Consider the following 20,589-nt stretch of genomic DNA (forward strand, 5'->3'; position numbering starts at 1 on the left):
CCTGACAAAAACTAATGCTCTTCGTAGGCCAGGAGAATTATAACAGATTTTTGAATTTACCATTAAAAATATGTAATAAGCGACGCCATCCGAAATATTATTGATGATATTATTTCAAAAAGCTATCTATACAAGGTGATTGAGAAAATTCCGATTGTCGCACTGCATTTCCAGTATCTGCTTCGGATTCAAATTCATCTGAATAAATAGTAATCTGACGGTGCCAAGTCAGGATTAAATACTGGATGTAATACCACCAAGGTCTTCGATCCTATTTAATAATATTACATTCATCGATTTGAAGAGTGCATTCGACTCAATAGATATATAAATGGTATGGGATAGTAAGAGGAAAATACGAATCCTCAAATAACAAAAGGAATATAAGGAAACGTAAGAGGGAAAGTATGGGAAAAATTGATCAAATATAAGAGGAAGATGGTAGTTTATTTAAAGTTATCATAGATAAACTGATAAAAATAATCAAAGATACAATGATTTGCTACAAAAACCTAGAATTGGTGAAAATAGACGGATTAGTATATGCAGATAGTATAGTAATAGTAGCAGATATATTTAAGAGAATAGAAGAAAGAAAAGATATTTGAATTAAGCTTATAATAGATTCGAGTACCAAGAAATGCAATTAAAGATGGTTGTAAATTGAAAAAGAAAACAAAAGTTTTGATATTGAAAGGGATTTTTTTTGTAAAAAGGAAATAGAAAAATGTATAAAAACAAAAATATAAAACTGAGTACCTACGTTAATATGTAGACGTGAAACTTGGACAATGAATAAAACAACAACAGAGATGAAGCAACTGAAGTAACGAGGTAATTTTAGAGAAGTTCAAACAAGAACGAATCTGAAAAGAAATAGTTTAAAGATGTGTAAACTGGTACAAAGACAATGGAAAACAATACAACAGATGAAGAAAATAGCAAATAATCGGAAAGAATGAAAAAAAACGTATAAAAGGAAACTGAAAACTAAAATTCCAATGCTCTGACGATCGAAAGGGCGTAAAGAGTTCTAAAAAAGAAGTTTAACTTATATAATTTGAAGCAAATCTTACTCAATTCGATTTAAACAAGCTTATTTATATATATATTTTTTATATTATGTTTCTTACAGTTAAGACGGCCGTTTTTTTTTCAACCTCCGATCACTCGGTGCAGACACTACGCTCGTAGGCGACTGCGAAGTTCTCGCACTACACATTTCGTCATCGTTGACATTTCAGGTGTCAGTCGGCGTTGTGCTACAGCTACGTGAACATTATTGATACTCCCGCCAGGTGGGAATTGCGAAGCGTAATTCGTTTTCTACAAGCTGAAGACCATAGGGCTGCAGAAATATTTCGGAGAATGAGTCGTATTTATGGGGAAAACTTTATGAGTGATGGTGTTGCGTGAATGGTGTCGAAGGTTCAAAGATGATCGTAATATTGTGTATGATGAAGAAGTTTGATTATCTTTTTTGTACTCTACTTGAATTCATTGGAGGGTATTGAAAAGCTTGTTAACAGATATGACAAATGTTTCAATTTCCTCATATTAAACCATTTTTGAATCTATTCTTTCATCAATAACTAAGTACAAAAATGTTTGGTTGATTACGAATTTTCTATTTAGATTCACTGTATAATTGATATTAATCCAAAATGATATTGAAATACGTGGAATAGTCGTCAATATATCAATAGGAAAAAAATTGTTATTTGAATGGTACTAATACATATTTCAAAAGCGATAACAGGTGTTTATAATATTAAAAGCAAATAAATTTGTTCTGAATTGATAATAATATTTATTTTTCATCATTATAGTCATGATTAATAAGCCATGACTGATGACTGGGTGGGTATTCAAAAAATAAACCTTATCGTCATTTTTCACAAATTGAGAAATCCTCGTAAGTTAATTTTTAATAGTTACGGAGATTGTTTCATTTAAAAACAATAAAATTAATGCGAAATGCAAATAGATTCAAAATGAATCATAAAGGATGAAAAGAGAAAAGCAGAAGAAGAAAAATCAGATCAAATCATAAAGGTAGAAAAAGAAAAGCAGAAGAAAAAAATTTAGATGAAAGAATCAGTTTTTAACTTTTAAGCAACTATTTCGAATCGACAAAGCTTCTAATTAAAATAGAAAATTATTAAAAGCAAATTGGGAATTTGAAAACTCCAAAAGTTACATATATCTAGACGTTAAAAGAAACAAAAAGATGTACAAGAAATAATATTCCTTCCATAACTTTTTTCCTATCCCTAAACAACCCCTAGTCTTCTTTTACTCTCAAACTCGCTGGATAAAAGTTCCGAGTGATAGTAGAAAAGATGATGTTAAATCAGTTTAGGAGATAATCTTAATATTTATTTATGCATTTAATAAACGTAGATTTGTTTGGAAACCCATGTCCATTCATCCAAAGTAGCTTCAGCTTTAGGGTATGAAATATTAAAGCAAAGTTTCCACGTTTGTTTTGATGTGATCTATGAAGGGCTGATCGTCAAGAAACTGCACGGCATCATATTTTGTAGGAAGATCGCTTCATACGAAAAATTTCGTATAATTAAAGCCGATTGAAGAAGTTTATATATAAGGATTGATGGAGGAAGAAATTATTAGGAACGATGAGAAAAATAAAAATGAAAATGAGTCATATCAAAGGTTGAGAATCTTTTATATAACAATAGAGCAAAAAGAAACTGAAAAAGAACAAACATAAGATAACAAGTTATCATATCTGGTGTCCTTTCTTCCAGTCGTCCTAGAACATCTTGGAATTGGAATTAGATATACCAGAATTTTATGATACTTCCCACAATATTTGTAGTCCTAACACCTATTGTCATCAAGTGCTTCCTGAAAGAATACAGTTCAAGGTCGACCTTTTTTTCCTCTATAATGATGGGCTAGACTGTTATCCAGAGTTCTAGTTGTAGTAAGATCACTGAGAAGTCGCAGGTGTTGGAATAAGACAAACTATGAATACATAGATAAACCTCCTGTTCCTTTCACCAATCCTGCTTTGTTTAAATAGATGCTTGATGTTCAAACCGAATACGGTCATCTAAGATGCCATTCCCATGTCATATGCATCTGAAATATCCTTGGTACTCATGGTTGGAAGAAATTACGTCATCGGCGAGTACCTAGTGGGTTTAAACACATAAGGAAGCTTCAGAGTTTGCGCCCAAGATGTTACAAGGTTCAGACCGAGGTACATGATATGTATTCCCAAGGATATGGGCGGTTGGTAGTTTTGGTAAAGCGCGATAGATCTATTATCAATCCTAAAGTCTAAGCTGGAAGATAATTTAAATCCAGAGACCTAGTTGTAGTAAGATCACTGAGAAATCACAGGTGTTGGAATAAAACATCTGGTCTGGAACAAACTAACGCATACATAGAAGAACCTCCTATTCCTTTCACCAATCCTGTTTTGTTGGAATAGATGCTTGATGTTCAAACCGGATACGGTCATTTAAGATTACATCCCCATGCCATATGCATCATCTACGATCTGAAATATCCTAGTGCTCGTGGTAGAAAGAAATTACGTTATCGACGACTACCTAGAGGGTTTAAACACAGAGGAAGCTTCAAGTTTGCACCCAGAGATGTTACAAGGTTCAGACCAAGGTACATGATGGGTATTCCCAAAGATATGGGCGGTTGGTAGTTTTTAGTAAGGCGCGATAGATCTGTTAAGAATCCTGTAGTCTTAGTTGGAAGATAAATTAAAGCTATGGTACATGAACATATTTTTACATTGCCTTAATCCATTTCTATTAAAATATCAACAAGTTTATTTAGAAATTTTTATTTCTCACAATGATTGGAAAATTTATTATTCTTAACGATTTAATAAGATGCCAACTTGATTTCTATTATGATAAATGTCTATAAAATTTGATTTTACAATGATTAATTGCTGTAGTGATGATTGTCTTAATTTAAGTCAATCAGTACCGAAGCAATTGTAGTAGAGGTTCTTAAACACAAGAAGCTTCAATGGTTGATGAGATTCGGAAAGAAATCGGACGACTTCAGATCGAGGTCATACAAATTTGACTGATTTGTGGATTACATCCTCAAAAATCTCCACTAATGGTTTTAAATAGACGCAGGAAAGTATGATGATATTGGAGGTAGTTCATGGACTGTCGGATCATATATTAGATGTTATTAGATCCATATTTTGGCACCAACGATTTTGCTTGAAAGTCTTGTCACTCAGAGCCCGATGTCTTGGACATGATTCTCATTTTCTGATTCAGAGGACAATTTTTAAGGTATAAGAAAGAGGCATAATATAATGAAAGCATCGACATAATAATAAAAGAAGGAAAATGTTTGATTATCGTTAAATATGTTAATTATTTATTTATGTCAGTAAAATATATGGTATCTGGAGAAAACGTACAAAAAAGAAGAAAAAAATAAAATTCGAGAAAGTTCGAGAATAAACACCAAGATGGTTAGGACGCATCATCAGAATGTTACAGAAAAAAAAATGTGAGAATGGTGATGGATGGAATGGAAGAAGGGAAAAGAAGAAAATGGCTACAAGAAATCAAGCGAAATGTAGATGAAATGGCTGAGAGGAGAGAAGAAAATTTAAGGTAAGGATTTAGAACACCTGTAGAACTGAACTATATATATATATTTTTCCTTTTCAATATTTACTTATTAATCATAATCTCATATAAACCAATAATTCATGTAAAAATTTATCTTTATATTATAATATTTTATAAAAATTATCTTATCTTCGAGACCAGGTTTATTGACACACATATATATTTGTAGATAGATACGACTTGAAAGAATTTATACACAAATTTATAAACAATCTAATGATCACATAAGATGAAAAAAAATTAGCGTAATATGAAATATGGAAGAAATATGTTATACTTTTGATATTCTTCAAATGCTTCAAATATAGTATAGCATAGAGCGCTTTATACCCAAAATATCAGACAAAATAAGTTAATTCGATTCAAAAGAGATGTTACAAACGTCCACTAGACGATTTTCGAGCACCATTTTCTTAAGAAAATTAACATTTTAACATAGAAGCCTAAAGTCTTTCTCTACTCTCGGTCCAATCCGATGAATCAGGACGAGAATTGACAAAGAATTACTGTATACAAGGTAAAGAACGGAAGTCAACGTTTATTTTGGACTGATCCAGTTCTAGACGTTGGTTGGCTACTCAAATTCTCCTTTATACCTTCGAAATTATAACCAAAAGTTTCTTCATTCATTCGGTGATATCCTTTGAATTTATCAACAAATGTTGGTTTGTTGTAAAAAAACTTTCCTCCAGATCTATCCAAATTGAAATCAATCTTCTTAAATATCTTTAGGAGGACGTTTTTTTTGACAACACCCAGTACAAGAGCTCCTCATCAGAATCAATCATCTTGAATCAACCGTGAGTTTACAAATAGTCAAATAGATCAGAGCCGGAATCAATGTAGGCACTCACTTCGGATGAGATCGGCCGTGATAGTCATTAAATCGAATCGGGAGGAATTCGGATCCAATGTAGGTGTAATCTAAAGCAATTTTCGGAACTATCGCAACTGATAAATGCACACTAAATGAGATATGGCGCTCAAACTTCATACATGTATGATAAAAGTTATAACGATTTAAGGAAAAAAGAAAAAAACGAAAGATGGAAAGGTAAAAAAATATCATATCGACATAATTAACGTCTTATTATTTAGGTACAGTAAACAATAAACTTGGCATATATATGTTTACGATTTTAGAGCAAATTATAATAATTAATACAAAAATAAGTGGATATTGAGGTCTCTAAAACACGCACGATTTTTTTAGCACACAGAAAAATAGAACAAGCACTACTAGAGATTAACAAAAATACAAAAAAAAGAAATCAAAATTCAAGAATACTGCGAAGTGCTGTTATTAAAAACTGGCGCAGTCAGAGATACTAAAAATTAAGCAGTCAACTGGGAGATATCGAGAGACCTGTTGAGATTATAGAAGGCCAGTACAGAAGACATGTGACTGCAACACAGCTAGCTGAAGCTCAATGTTTCAGGAAATGCTGAAATTACAACCAAAGTAGCTGACGTGCAGCTTGTGATTAAAATTTTGTTTATGTACTTCCGATCGGACAATACGTGTTTATAGAAGAGATGCTGAGAGGTATTTTCCTTGCAATATAAGACCTAAAACAAATTTTGGAGGAGGGTCTATCATGTTATAAAGTAGAATATCACACACAAAATTGGTACTATACCTTCAAGAGGTGTCAGCAAGCAGCTCAGACTTTATTGAGCATGGGTTTCGGGAAAAACTAAAAAATTACACTCGTTTTTATATTCAATGTGTTTGCAATCATTTATTATCATTAGGAACGGAAACTCTCGCGGAAGCTATCAATTTTGATGCACTTTACCCCGAATATTTTTTGTTGTTATCAAATTGTTTGATAACTTCGCTATTAGTTGAGCTCAGGAAAATTTAGAGATTTCCATTAAAGCTGACACCTAAATGAAAACCATATAACACTGCCATAAGAGATTAAAACCAGGACAAAAAGTATAATCTAATATTAGAACAGTAAATAACGGAGCGTTCTCAGTAAATGTCGAAAACTTTGATAATTAGATTAATTAATGTTTCAAAGTTTCCTATTTCGCACCATTAAGGAAGCTTTAATGTCTTTTTGATAAATTGACAGTTATTAATACTGATATAACTTCTTTCATTATATTTTTTCGATATATCAGCTCGGTACTTTCCATTCTTCGAACTTTATTGTAAAAAAATGGGAAATTTTCGAGTGCATCGAAAAGTAGAGCGATTTTGTTCTACAGTTTTTGGAAACGGCGAACAACATTAAGCTTAAATGCTTTTTCAAAATTAGAAAAAAAAATTGTACCAGTATCCGAGATTTCGATGCATTTCCACGCGTCAAATTCTAACTTTCGTTTTGTGTAGCGCTTGTTGCAGTTCAGAATTTAGCCATTCGGAACGCTCGTGATCCCTCATGTGAAAACAAAAGGTCGCCATTCGGTCAGTCGGCGTTCGCTTGTTAAATTGTGATATTTGTGATTGCTAATAAATTAATTGTTGTTGTTGTGATGTTAAGCGACTAAACGTAAACGTGTAGCTTTGTTAATCGCAGAAAAATATTGAAAGAGCTAGATCGTAAGGTGTAAGAGGCTAGTTTAGTACGACAGTACAATATTTCCACGATTTCGGTAAAACTATCAAAGACTATGCTTCCAAACTAGACAGTGAAGATGTGAGTACAAAAAGAAAATCATTGAAATCAGCTGACAATTAGCTGAACTTGGCAATGAACACTTGGTTTATGCAAATTAGAAGTCGAAGACTATCAATTAACCGGCCTATCATTTGTGAAAAAGCACTGCAAATAAACCATATGATGAATGGTGATCCTAATTTCAAAGCTAAAGCTGGCTGGTTTCAAAACTTTGAATCCAAGCACGGGATAAGGGAGCTAGACATACTAGGTGAGACTGTCAGCTGGTGTATTATCTGCCAAAAATTATGGTGGTTTGAACACAAGAACATTTACAATTCGGACGAAACAGGTCCCAACTGGTTGCCAATTAAGTCTTTTGTTTCCAAAATGGAAACTGCTTCGCCTAGGTGCAAAGCTAGTACAGCCATGGTTTGTGCTAAATCTACTGGTGATCACAGGTTCCCGCTGCTTATTATTGGGAAAGCAAAGTAGACTAGATATTTAAGGGCATAAGCAAGCTTCCTGTTATAGACACACTGGATGGAAATCGGTAGTATCTTACTCATAGATAATGCACCAATTCACCCATCAGACTTGTTTTGAGCTCATATGATGGCAAATTCAATGTGTTGTTCCTTCTGCCAAATGTGACAGTAGTGGCGGATGGGCCTCCGTAAAAGAGACCACACTTGAAAAAACATGGAACAAACCATGAGTTTCACTAGAAAATGGCGATACGTATCCAGACGACCTTTAAGAACCACAAGAAAGTGATAAAATAAGAGAAATTAAGAAAGAAACACCAAGTTTTGAGGAGTTTGACAACGCTAATATAAACAATTTGTTAAATTGCGACGATTTTAGTCATCAGATTATTTAGGATGAAATTGTGCAGCAGATAAAGAATAATAATCGGGAAATAGGTGAGGAAGAGGATGATGGAGAAGGCACTGAAGTAGAAAACGATGTATCCACCTGTTTGGACAAAACTATGAAGTGATTAGAGTGTCAATTTGAGTGTGATAACATTCAGCTCTTGTCCTTAAAAAGACTAAGAGATTTAGTTGCAAATAAATGTGTTTGTATTAGTCCAAAGCAAAAAAAATATCTGATTTCTTTTTTCAGAATAATTTGTATGATTAAAATAAATTCTATTTGCTGTTTCTTGTTTAAAAATTCTTTGTTCACGGTGTATATATGGATAAAAGAGTTGTTTAAAGTATAATATTTATATTAGAGTACGTCTAAGATTACAATCGAGTCCAAATCAGTTATAGGGACATTGAAATGCATTTATTAGTCTAAATAATAATCGATGCTCTACTATAGTACTAACAGTAACAGCAGTGATTTTGAGAGAAGATGGTGCCCAAAAATATAATAACGTATATAAAATAAGTTTTTGTGAAAAATACGTTGCCCTCAATTTAATTCTGAATAACTTAGAATCTAGTTGCCATAAAAAACACAGATTATATAATGTCATATGTCATTCCAATTGTCAAATTTTATCTTAATTATGGTGTACAGGCTACAGTTTAGTTAGACACAGACTATAAAATGTCATATGTCATTTCAATTGTCAAATTTTATCTTAATTATGGTGTACCGGGTACAGTTTAGTTAGACACAGACTATATAATGTCATATGTCATTTGTCAAATTTTATCTTTGTTATGGTGTACAGGTTACAGTTTAGTTAGACACAGACTATATAAAGTCATATATCTTTTGATTTGTCAAATTTTATTTTAGTTATGGTGAACAGGTTACAGTTTAGTTAGACAGTTGTCAAAAATTGACATTGTGAATATATTTAGAAAGCAGTTTCGACCATTTATAAAACAATATGTGAATTTTATCAAGGAAAACATCGTTTAAACCTTCTAATTTTAGCCTGTGGAAAGGATTTAAGATGTGTAAAGACCTCAAAATTTGAATCATTGTTTAAATTTGAATGTTTCGAGATTGCGGGTTCACTCACTAACAGAAAAACAACGAATTGAAGAAAATTATGTAAAAATAAAAAAATATATGAAATTTTCACGAATTTACGCTTTTATTAATAAAAATCTTGATCAAAACATATACAGGAAGGTCTGATTTATGAACTATAAAACAATATTTCCAGTATAGGATGCACGTTCAACCCCTCTCGTATTATGGGACATTTTTGTAAAAAAAGACTAATATATGTTTTAGAACATGTCCTAATATTATTTCTTGTGTTTGATTTTCTTTCTTGCAAAGCAAACAAAAAAAGTATATGGTTTGTCAGATTATTACTGTAAGGTAAATATTTGTATGTTAAATAAAGTTTATTGTTTCTTCGAGCCAATTTCTTCATAAAATAGACTTTTCACAAGCGTCTGTTTTAAAATGTATTTGAAATACATATCAAAGTATACCTACCGCCCCGTTAGCTAAATTTTTATACTGTTATCGGTCCACTCTTTTCACCGAAAGGGCAGCTACCGCAAATATACTATTCATTGAAGGAAAAAACTTTTGCTACACTGAAAAATGGTATAAAACGCATACAGTTTACGTTATACAAACTAATTAATAATACATAAAGTTTCATCAAGCGATTTCGTTGTGTAGCTTCACTATTTCGCGAATCAGAAACTAATTAATGCAAGAAAATTCACATTTTGTGTTCAAACACTAGGTAATGTCAAGGGCGGTTGTACCATTAAACGCAAACCATGAGTAAGAACATCGAAAGCAACGAGAAGAACGAAATTCGCATTCGTAAAGATGAAGCTTTGAATATTAGTATCATCCAATCTTAAGAGATAGGGTTTTATTTGAGTTTTAAGTCTATTCTGCGTTAATTTAATGGTATCAACATGATCTTCGTATAACTTTGCCAAATATACACAATTCACCGAGATCCAAGAAGAATATCTGGAATCCTAGTCGTGGATATTACCTTTGTTTGGATAACATAGACATAGACGCCCTCAAGGAGCTTATTCACACCTAATCGAAAGTGAGTTTCAGTTAGTTATAGTTCCTGGTTCTACTATAAACAAAATAAGCTTATTAAGGCATACAGTTTCTATCAGTCCTATCCGTTATAAAGTTGAGGCGACTGATCTAGACGGAATAATACCAATCGTATTGAAGACGGTTTCAAACAACTACCATCCAACTGCTTCAGTCCCGGCCGTTTCCAAGGTCATGGAAAAAGTCGTTAACCAGCAAATCTTGAGTCTGCTAGCATCGTTAGTGACCATCAACACAAATGGGAATCCAGAGCAATCGCACTGGATACATCGAACGCTTTAAACAGGAGTTGGGATGCCAACCTTCTAAATAAATTAATATCGGACGGTTTGTCATCCTCACTTAGAGACTAACTTTCTCAAAGACTGATCCATTGAGGTTGCTATCGACGTACACGAAAAAGTCAACGCTGGTTTCCTTAAGGATGCATCTTGTCACCTACTCTCTTCTGTACATCGATGATTTACTCGAATAAGCTTCACAAAAACATGGAACCTCCTTTAAGACCAAAAAGCTTTTAATCTTCTACAAGGCCTAGAATCGTTGGAACAGATTTGGAACTCGGCTATCAATCATAGACTGAGGATGCTCGATTTAATACAAAACATAGTAATTTGACTTATAGGCAATCCAGAGTTGCCCAGAAACTTCAACAGCTTAGATCTATTCAGCATAATCCCACCTAGAGCAGTATTTGCAAGACCTACTCTACAGGCAGACGTGGTTCATGGACATCGAGTTCACCAGCAGATACCCAGAATGTTATTTTATCGGGATTCCTTCCTTTGAAGAAGTGCAAGCCTGTGGAATCAGCTACCAAGCACTACAACCTACAGAAGCTCAAGATCAATATCCAAAGGCATCTCCACACGACATACACTACTTAATTTACTCGCATGTAATAGGGTTTAAATATATATAAAAAATAAATACTAAAGGCAATGGAAAATAAAAGAAAATCTGCTAGTTTTGAACTGTGGGCTGTTATGACAACTGATATCTATTCTATCTGATTACGTTGATGATTCTAAGGATCGTGAAACAAATTTTGCGTAGATCGATGGAAACCACAGGTACAAGAAAAGCAATAATCTTCCTCTACAACTGTTCTACTTAAACATGCTCAGCATTCTACTAGTAACAGGCATTTTAACCAGATACGGTAATCTAAGATGCAGACCACGTCATCGATAAATGCCCAGCATATATACATTTGGCTTCTAGGGCTTATAGTTTGCCTATAGATGATAAAAAATTCAAGTTTGAGTGCCTGATTAGCAGTATGAGTCTATCAGAAAGCTTGTGTACGCAATGGTCGCAGACTAAACTATGAAACTAGGAGAAACCTGCTATAGTTAATATTTATCTAGTAGAATTGATTATTCCAAATAAAAATTTCGATATATTTGGAACTATTTTATTTCAGTGTAAAGTGTATAAATTTCCTTCCCTCTGGCCCACTGAGAATAAATTTTGCAATTCCTTCGAGGGGCTCGATGGTCAGCTGCTTTCCCTTTTAAAACCCTTATTGGTATACTGTGTAAACAGGGTTAAAATGTAACTACTCTATCTCACATGTACTTCGGACAAGAATTCTTCGGGATTTGTATTGAAAGGAATAGGAAGAAATTTGAATTCATGCATTTTATATGAACTGGAACGGTACATATTTCACAGGATCGTATTTAAAAATGATACAGGATATTTTTTAGCAAGCCCAAGTGGGTGAACCCCATTATACTCGAGTAGTTCGAGTGGTGCCTGTCGTGTGGTATTTGATCTTGAACTTCTGTAGGTTGTAGTGCTTGGGAAAGACGTGTCTTGGTAGCTGATTCTACAGGCTTGAGCTTCTCCAAAGAAAGAAGTTCCCATATGGGTGTCTGCAGGTGGATTCGACGATCCTCGTTTTACTTTAGGTGATATTATGTTGGACAGCTAGAAAGAACATCTGTAAGTTGTAGTGCTCGGGAAAGACGTGTCTTGGTAGCCGATTCCACTTCTCAAAAGAAGTCCCCATATGGGCGTCTGCAGGCGAATTAGATGATCCACGTTCTGCTCTAGGTGATATTATGTTGGATAGCTTGGAAAAACATCCGTCGTGGTAGTATCGATGAAAAGCCGGGTCAGTGACCTTTCTTCTATACTCTAAGCTAAACAAGTTTTTGGTCAACTCTAGGGCGTCTATAAGTCGATCTGCTCTCTTCTGAATTAAGTCGAATATCCTCAGCTTAATGAAAGTTTTTTTCTTCAGGTAGTTTGTAAAGTTTTTCACCATATATACCAAGTTGTCATCTTCAGAGACTGAAGGTAGTGGTAGTCTAGGTATGGATATCACCAAGTATCATTAGCAATAACGTAAAAAAACAGAAAGGAAGACTAAAAAAAACATGAAATAATAAAGTTAAAGCATAGAATGGAATGTAGATGATGAATTCTCAATAGTTTTTTCAAATTTTTAATATAGATGTAGAGAGGAACTTTCGCTATTGATTACTTGGACCTAAATAAAGAGGATTCGATGATGTTAACCAAAAGAATCATTTATTTAGTACAATATTTTAAATTATACGAGGGTATAGCTATTAAGTACAGAAGCTACAGAAAAAAAAAGTTAAGCGACTGTCAGTTATTTAGTTGGAAGCCTGTGAAAAAAAAGCGACGCGCGTTCTGAAGGATCTGACTTAAAAGGCGGCGTTAATCTTCAATAATTTTTATTTTCTATGAACCACCCTGTATATAATTGATGATATCTTCAAAACACAATAAAACGATTATTGAACTATACTTAGAACTTCTAATTTTATCATTATTTTACATAGAAAATTGATAGATTATAATTTTAAGTTTGAGAAAAGTATGTCAAGACCTTGATTAAGCAAGATTATATACAGTGAGTTTCCAAATATATACGGGGTAATACGAATTATTACAACCAAAATAATATAACAATCGTCGAAAATCCATTCTATTGACCTGTTTTAACCCTGTTTGATTTCTAGTTATTAGGTCGCATGAACATTTACAATAAATAAAGATCAAACTGATCATATTGAATGCTTTTCCATGTAAATTTGCTGCTTTATGTTGGAGTGACAAATTTAATTTATAGATCATGCGGAATTTTTTTATGGAATGAAGACCTAATGAAAAGAGACAGACAAACCCTTCTAAACAGAAGACTAGGTCTGACTTGGGCAGCATTTGGCAAGCTGAGACATGTGCTCAAGTCAGATACATCGATACGTATCAATCGAAAGGTTTTAGACCAGATATCTTTCAGCTAGATCCAAAATCTCCAAGACAGAGTAGCCGTTGAGGAAACATCCCAGTTGATCTGCAACCACTTCAATTCAAAAGAATATACAAGAGAATCCGTAGCTACTGAAATTATTGACAAAACCAGAATCGTCACCACAAACCAATGACGGCAGAGGTCGATGATCTGCGGGCCCTTTATCATATGTTAAAAGTTGGATAGAGTGAAATCCTGTCTGGAGGTACTCAATTTGACATTTGGATCAGAAACATAGTGATAAAGAACATACACAAAGAGAATAAATGAGGATGAAAGTAGATTAGACAAAAGTCGAATGAGAGGAAAGACTGGAACTGTGAAAAAAGAAGTTTACCCAATGGGTCAGCTCTAACAAGACGTTAAATTCTACGAGGGGATATTCTTAATTATTTCATAAAAAAAATTATGGTAAAAAATTATGGTAAATTATAGTTTCACATATTCATTGTGATGACAGAAGGTTCCAAATTTGTATAGTTTCTTTCTGGATGAGTTTCGTTCTATTATAAGACCGTCATCAGTTCTTTTACCACATCGATGATTGAAACGATTGATTAATAAAAATGTAATGAATTACGACAATTGATATATTTAATTAGGTTGAAGATAGATAAAAGATGCCGATTGGCGGAATAAAACCATTTAAATGTTTATTAATTTTTGATTACTCGTTCAACTTAAGATAAAATAGTTGAATTTATATCATTTTTAAACGTTTGTGTCAATATTTGAATATTTTTTTAGACATTTATGGTTTCTTATCTTGACGGGAGAAAAGAATAAATATTTTTAGACTGTTAATTGCGAGGATACGAAAAACTAGGAAGCTTTGAAATGTACACAAAATATAGGATAAGAATTTGGAAGAAGCAGCATTTAGAAAAGACAAACAATAGATAATATAATAGAAAGAAGTTACTATAAAAGAGAAACATCGCATCTAACGTTCATACACTTGAGAGTAGCATTCGACTCAACACAAAGAAACCACGTGTTGAAGATATTAGATGAAAATAATAACAAGAAGCGTATATGATCTGACAAAGATAAATGAAAAAATAACAAGGGGACATCCTAAGCCCACACAATGGATAAAATACTAAATAATTTTGAAGGAACTGACGAGACACATACAAACGAATATAGAATATGCAGACGACATCGTAACTATAGTAGAAAATGACAGAAATCACTAGCAAAAATTCGGATAAAGAAGATAGAAAAGCTGCAATTATACAAAAATGTAAAACTATGATAAAAAACGAGAAGAAAGGAAACAAAGCGAAATTAGAATAAATTGAACAATCACAACTTACAACAAGAAATAATTAAATGAAAAACGGAAGTCTTGAAACTGGTTTGGACATTTAATTTAAGGATGAAACAAGATAGATTTACAAAACGAATATGGAAAGCAAAAACTATAGGAAAAAGGAGAAGAGACAGACCGAGAAAAAATGGAACGATATAGATAAACAGACAATAAATCAAATGATGATGCTGACACAGGATATTACAAATAAAAATATTATGTAGCAAGCTACGTATTTGTGTCGAAACAAGTTATATACAGTTCAATTGTGTTGGGAAAGAACATTCATACCTTGTTAATTAGAATGGATGTTAAGATACACTAGACACGTATTTAGAGGTACAAAGATTTAATATTTATCAACAAAAATACAATAATGTAAAAAATATATAATGTTAATCCCAAAAATTAATTTTACAGAACAATCAGCATAGTTTAGTTAATGTCAGAATTAAGTTTACCTTCAGTTTCTTAAGATGATAACTTATTTATGTTTTGTAGTAGTTTAGAAGAAACTCAAGATAACATTGAAATACTATAAATCGTAAAAATAGTAGTAATAATCATTTATTTTGATTATATTGATGTAATGATAATGTAGCTTACTAATTTCTCTTTTAGCTTATTATATTTGCTAATAAACATGAGACGCTAGAGACGTGTTAACAAGTTATCCGATTAATACAATTTATTTAAAACATCTGGACATCAGGAAAATCCCAATTTAATAAATAAGAGTGGTTAACTTGTGAATGCATTGAATCCAGCCCTGTCCGCATTGTTTGTGTAATGCTTTCTTATGCAGTCCTTCAGATCTTGAGAATTCAAAGCATCCACTTTTATTGGACTTTGCGAATTCACTCACCGGTACTCAAAAGGAACAAACACATCGATCTGAATAAAATTCCGACGAGCAAAACTTGACGACGGTTTCCTTTCAATGAATGTTTAATTTTCAATATGACTGTGGGAAACATTCTATCAAATGTTGGTATTCAATTTTTGATTCGATACAAACATTTATTTACATCATTTTTTTCCAATATTTGAAAAAATTGAATTTAAACCAAATTACATTCACTTTAATTTCGATTTAAAGTTTAAAGTACGACGGCCCTTTTTTTTGTCAATCTCCGATCGCTCCGTGCAAACACTACACGGACCGAAGCAGCGGACATGCGCTGTAGGTGACTACAAAGCTCTCCCACTACACACTCCGCCATTATTGACATTCTGGAGTCAGTCGGCGTTGTGCTACGGCCACGTAAAGTTGTCCGCCATTATTGATATTCCTATTTTAAAGTTTAAATTGCGAAGGATGATTCGTTTTATACAGGAATGAGTCGTCTTTATGGGGAAACCTTCATGGGTGATGGTGTTGAAAGATGGCCGTGACTAGATTTTAATATAATTCAATGTGGTATGAACAAATTTTATCGTCGATCACCTACCGTTTTCAACAGATCTGGCTTCCAACGACTTTTTCCCTTTTTTCTCACCCTTAAATTTCTACTTGTAGCAAAGATATTTTCATAAAACTAATTTCTTTGTTAGATCAGAAACTTTCGGATCACCCTTAATATTTTTGGACGATGAAGTGAGAAAATGAGTAGGTGAATAGAGCTTGTATACATTCAATAATTTAAAATTAAAAATTTAAATACAGTGGAGGAATCTGGAAGAATAAATGAATAAACACCTTGCTGATATTATTTCAATCAATCCAGTTCTGTTTTCTCCAGCAGGTAAATTATGTTATTATCAAAGAAGGGTAAATCTTTTTTTAGATCGAATGTTATTCAAAATTACCCTAATATATTATGCAATCGAGTAACAAGTGTTTATTTAAAAAAGGGTGCTATTAATGACAGGGAGGTAATATATCGGAAAATAAGGTTGAATAATTTGACAGGTAAAAAAAGCATATATTAGGGTCTTGGAGGTTAACAAGTTGTTGTTGTTTTGACTATAAAGTGTTATTAATGACTTTAATTGATATAATAAATAACTAAATACACTAAAAAATTTGTTTTAAATTGTTCTTTGAATGATTAATTGTATCGCGATTTAACTTAGAAATAACTATATAAAAAAAGATGGAAACAGGAAGAATATTAGTTGTTTGTACACGGTTTCGTTGGCATAAAATATTGAAGCAGGATCGTGAAAGTATGGAAAGCAAAACGGTTGCTACAAACTTTTTAAAACGAAAAATTCCAGAGGTACAACAGCCACCCTATTAGACGGGTCTGTCACCCTGAGAATTCATCCTCTTCAGCAATAGATATTTTTTCAGTACTTGCTAATGTTACTCGTCACAAAAATGAAAAACCATCAAATTTGGTTATCAAATGGGACGATTCTAAAGTTTCTACATAAAATATTGAAGCAAGCTCAACTTTTTACCTTCCAAAAAAGGTACCTCAGCCACCCTATTCGACGGATCTATGGCACAGAGATTTACTTATCTTCACCAATAACGCTCAGTTGCTAACAGTTTTATTCACAAAAATAAAGGAGCCATCAAATTTTGTTGCAAAATAGGGCGATTTTACAACTTTTAGCTTCTAAAAAAGTTCTAGTGGTACAGCAGCCACCCTATTCGACGGATATATCACCCAGAGACCTCTTTGATTTTACTAATATACCAAACGTTGTAAATGAAACGCATTTGGATTCATTTGAAGACATCCAAACAAGTGTAATGAAGTTGCTGCCAGTTAAAGACTTTCAGAATTATTATAAATCTTGAAAAAATCGATCAAGATCAAGATCAAGATGGTGTATTGATGTAGAAGATGAAATAAAAGCAGAAATCTAAGTCAAAATAAAAAGAATTGGAATATAACAGAAAGCAAAAACTATCCAAAATACCACAAATAAAGCAAGAAGAGTTCTTAAGAATCCGGAAAAGTGATGAGATGGATTTAGCAGAAGGTCAGTTCTACGCAACATTATTTTAAATTAACAATTGGAATAAAATAGGGAAAATTAATTATTTAACCTAAATTTAGTCACTGATGGAATGATTAAGAACAATTACTCAAATCCACAATGAAAATATGGTATATCCATGGTAAAAAATGAAATCATCATTTTATTTTATAGTCATAGCCAACTTTTTAGTTGTTAAGTGGATGATGATACATTTGATATGCTTGTTATTTTATTTTGACTAAACTCAACGAGTAGAAGAAGAATTATTCAACCTTAATCAAGATATAGTCATTGTTTTATTTTTATTCCTGACCGACATCGCCGGGTAAATAGCTCAGAACCCATAGAATGTTTCTGGTGCAATAAAGATGGTTACTATTCTGTTGCTTGTGCGTTACCCACTCAGAATGTCTGGGTTGTCTTCGCCTTCCAGTCTCTCAGCCATCCTAGTCTACTGGATCTTATAATATTGCTGCAGAATAACTAAGCATTTTACTCCGAGTACGGTGCATTCCCCGACAGGTTAACCGTACTAATGGTAAGTCAGTAGCTTCATCATACGGTAAAGGTTTCCAGTTAAAGCTAAATGATGTAGCTAATTGGACTAGTTCGTTAGATTCAAAGTTAGGTTATGTATAAATAAGAACATAACCTAGATAATTATATCGAATTCCAAGAATCATTATATCGAAGGTATGTCTACAATAATCTGCATAAGGACGTGCTGCTATGTACAATTTAACAAGTTATTGTTATTCAACGACTGTCACATGTTGAAAGAAACGTCAACGTCTCTGAGGATTAACCATACATAGATCTCAAATATTTTGATACGAGATAACAGTATAGAGATGGTATAGAGATGCAAGATCTAAGGGATCTATGGGAACATTGAATAGAATGTGTTCTGAGTTATAAAAATTTTTTAATATTACTTGCGAGTAGAATACAATTATTTATCTATAACTATCATCAGTCATATTACTAGTAGTATTTTCTATGATAATAAGTATACAAAAATAATACATTTTGATGTGACTTTTGCCATGGTGAATTGTTAATTTTATTCCATACATTATGTGATAGTTGTAGATAAAATTTTATAAAGAAATAAGTAAATAATTATCGGTAATATTTAAATTTCGATACATGATATTTTAATAATCTTTCTTGTCAATGATCCACTTGTTGACGTACTTTATGTGAAGGGTTGAATGTAAATCAGTATTTCCTTTCAACTCTATTAATATTTAGACAGGGGCGAATTTAAATCAAGATTACCTGTGCTTTTTTATGTGTTGAGAAGTGTCGCGTGTCAACTGCGGTAAATCGCTTTGGGGCGTAGTTGAATGTTCAATTCCCAGATGGAGATACTTTAAATTCTTTTTCTCTACCCTAATTTACATCCTTTTGTCGCCGAGAGTGCTCAAGTGGAAAGCTTTTATCTGAATATATTGATATAAATAGTATACTTTCTTTTATTATAAAGCGAGATAAAAGAAAAATTTTTGATAAAAGATAACATAGATTATAAATAAATAAGAAGAAGAGAAAAAACACAACAAATTGGACCAAAAGGAAAGTTCAAGATGGAGATATATTTTTGAGGAGGCCAAGATCCACGCCGGGTTATTTGGTAATGTAAATTCCATTTAAAGTTGTTTAAAATTATTTATCTTGCTGCATCTTTTAGGACCAAGCGGATGTAGATATTCAATCATTAGAAGATGCAGTAGATCGACCAATAAAGCACAGGCATATTCACATTCATTTTGAAAACTAGTGAATCTGAATAAATCTCAATTGAAACATGTCACTAGCTTCTGATTTCTTTTAATCTCTCTTAACAATTATCTCTTTGTTTATTGATAACGCAGTACCTTTTTATAATCAATAGTATGGAGTTGATTGGTTGAATTGTTTTGAAAGTGGAGATTTGAAGCATGAAGATCGTTCGCGTTCAGGTCCATCTGCGTAGGTTGTTGAGGTTAAGAAGAAAGCAGTAAAAACCCAACCTTATGCCAGCCGATTACCAGATTCTCTTGAATATCAAACATCGCTATTTAACATCACTAAGTAAGATCTATAAAAGTTTCAGAATAGTGGACACGTCCTCCGAATGTCCGAGTGTAAACCGTAACGTTTTGCTTGGGAAATTGTATTAAAGCAGAAGCTTCGTCCAGAGATCTTGATGAGCACTAGGTTTTTAACGGAAACAGCCTAGAAAAAGATTATTTCTCGACTGAGGTCTTCAAAAAATTCGGATCGAGTAAAGCACTTGTCCTAATTGTAGGTAAAAAGTGTTTTTGCACCCCTATAAAAACACACATACTTTAGTTGTTTAAAAAATTCAATAATTATACAAAAAAATCTCATTGAATAATTATTGAGAGTTGGACTGTCGACTTAAAAATTTCCATGCTCATGGATTTGTGTCAATGAATAGAGATTATTATGCGCTAATAGCGTTGGATACTTTTTGTAAACAGGAATCATATATTGGTATCCAAAGTTTCGTCTCAATTTCTTCTTCATCCATATAGTATCCTTTTTCGTTTTTACGTAATCAAACAAAGTCGATTGCGTTCTCAAATTCCTCCGGATCAAATCCTTTTCTTAACGATTCGTTCTCTCTAGTTTGTCCTTGAATTTCGATGCATTCTTGTTTTATATATAAAACGTTGATTGTGGATTTAGATGTTTCGTTATTTAGTGATTTTGTTTTGAATTTCCAACAAATAGTATTTGTTGTTTATTGTTTAAGAA

At 32.8% G+C, this 20,589-nt stretch overlaps 1 protein-coding gene across 1 annotated transcript in view; it reads right to left on the minus strand.

Annotated features, from left to right (window-relative positions):
• The window catches only part of LOC130893740 (protein nubbin-like), a 154,834-nt gene that overhangs the window by 41,237 nt on the left and 93,008 nt on the right, over window positions 1-20,589 (minus strand). The gene's annotated exons all lie outside the window — the stretch shown is intronic.

Source organism: Diorhabda carinulata, chromosome 5, assembly GCF_026250575.1.
Source record: "Diorhabda carinulata isolate Delta chromosome 5, icDioCari1.1, whole genome shotgun sequence".
In the NCBI taxonomy this organism is placed as follows: Eukaryota; Metazoa; Arthropoda; class Insecta; order Coleoptera; family Chrysomelidae; genus Diorhabda; species Diorhabda carinulata.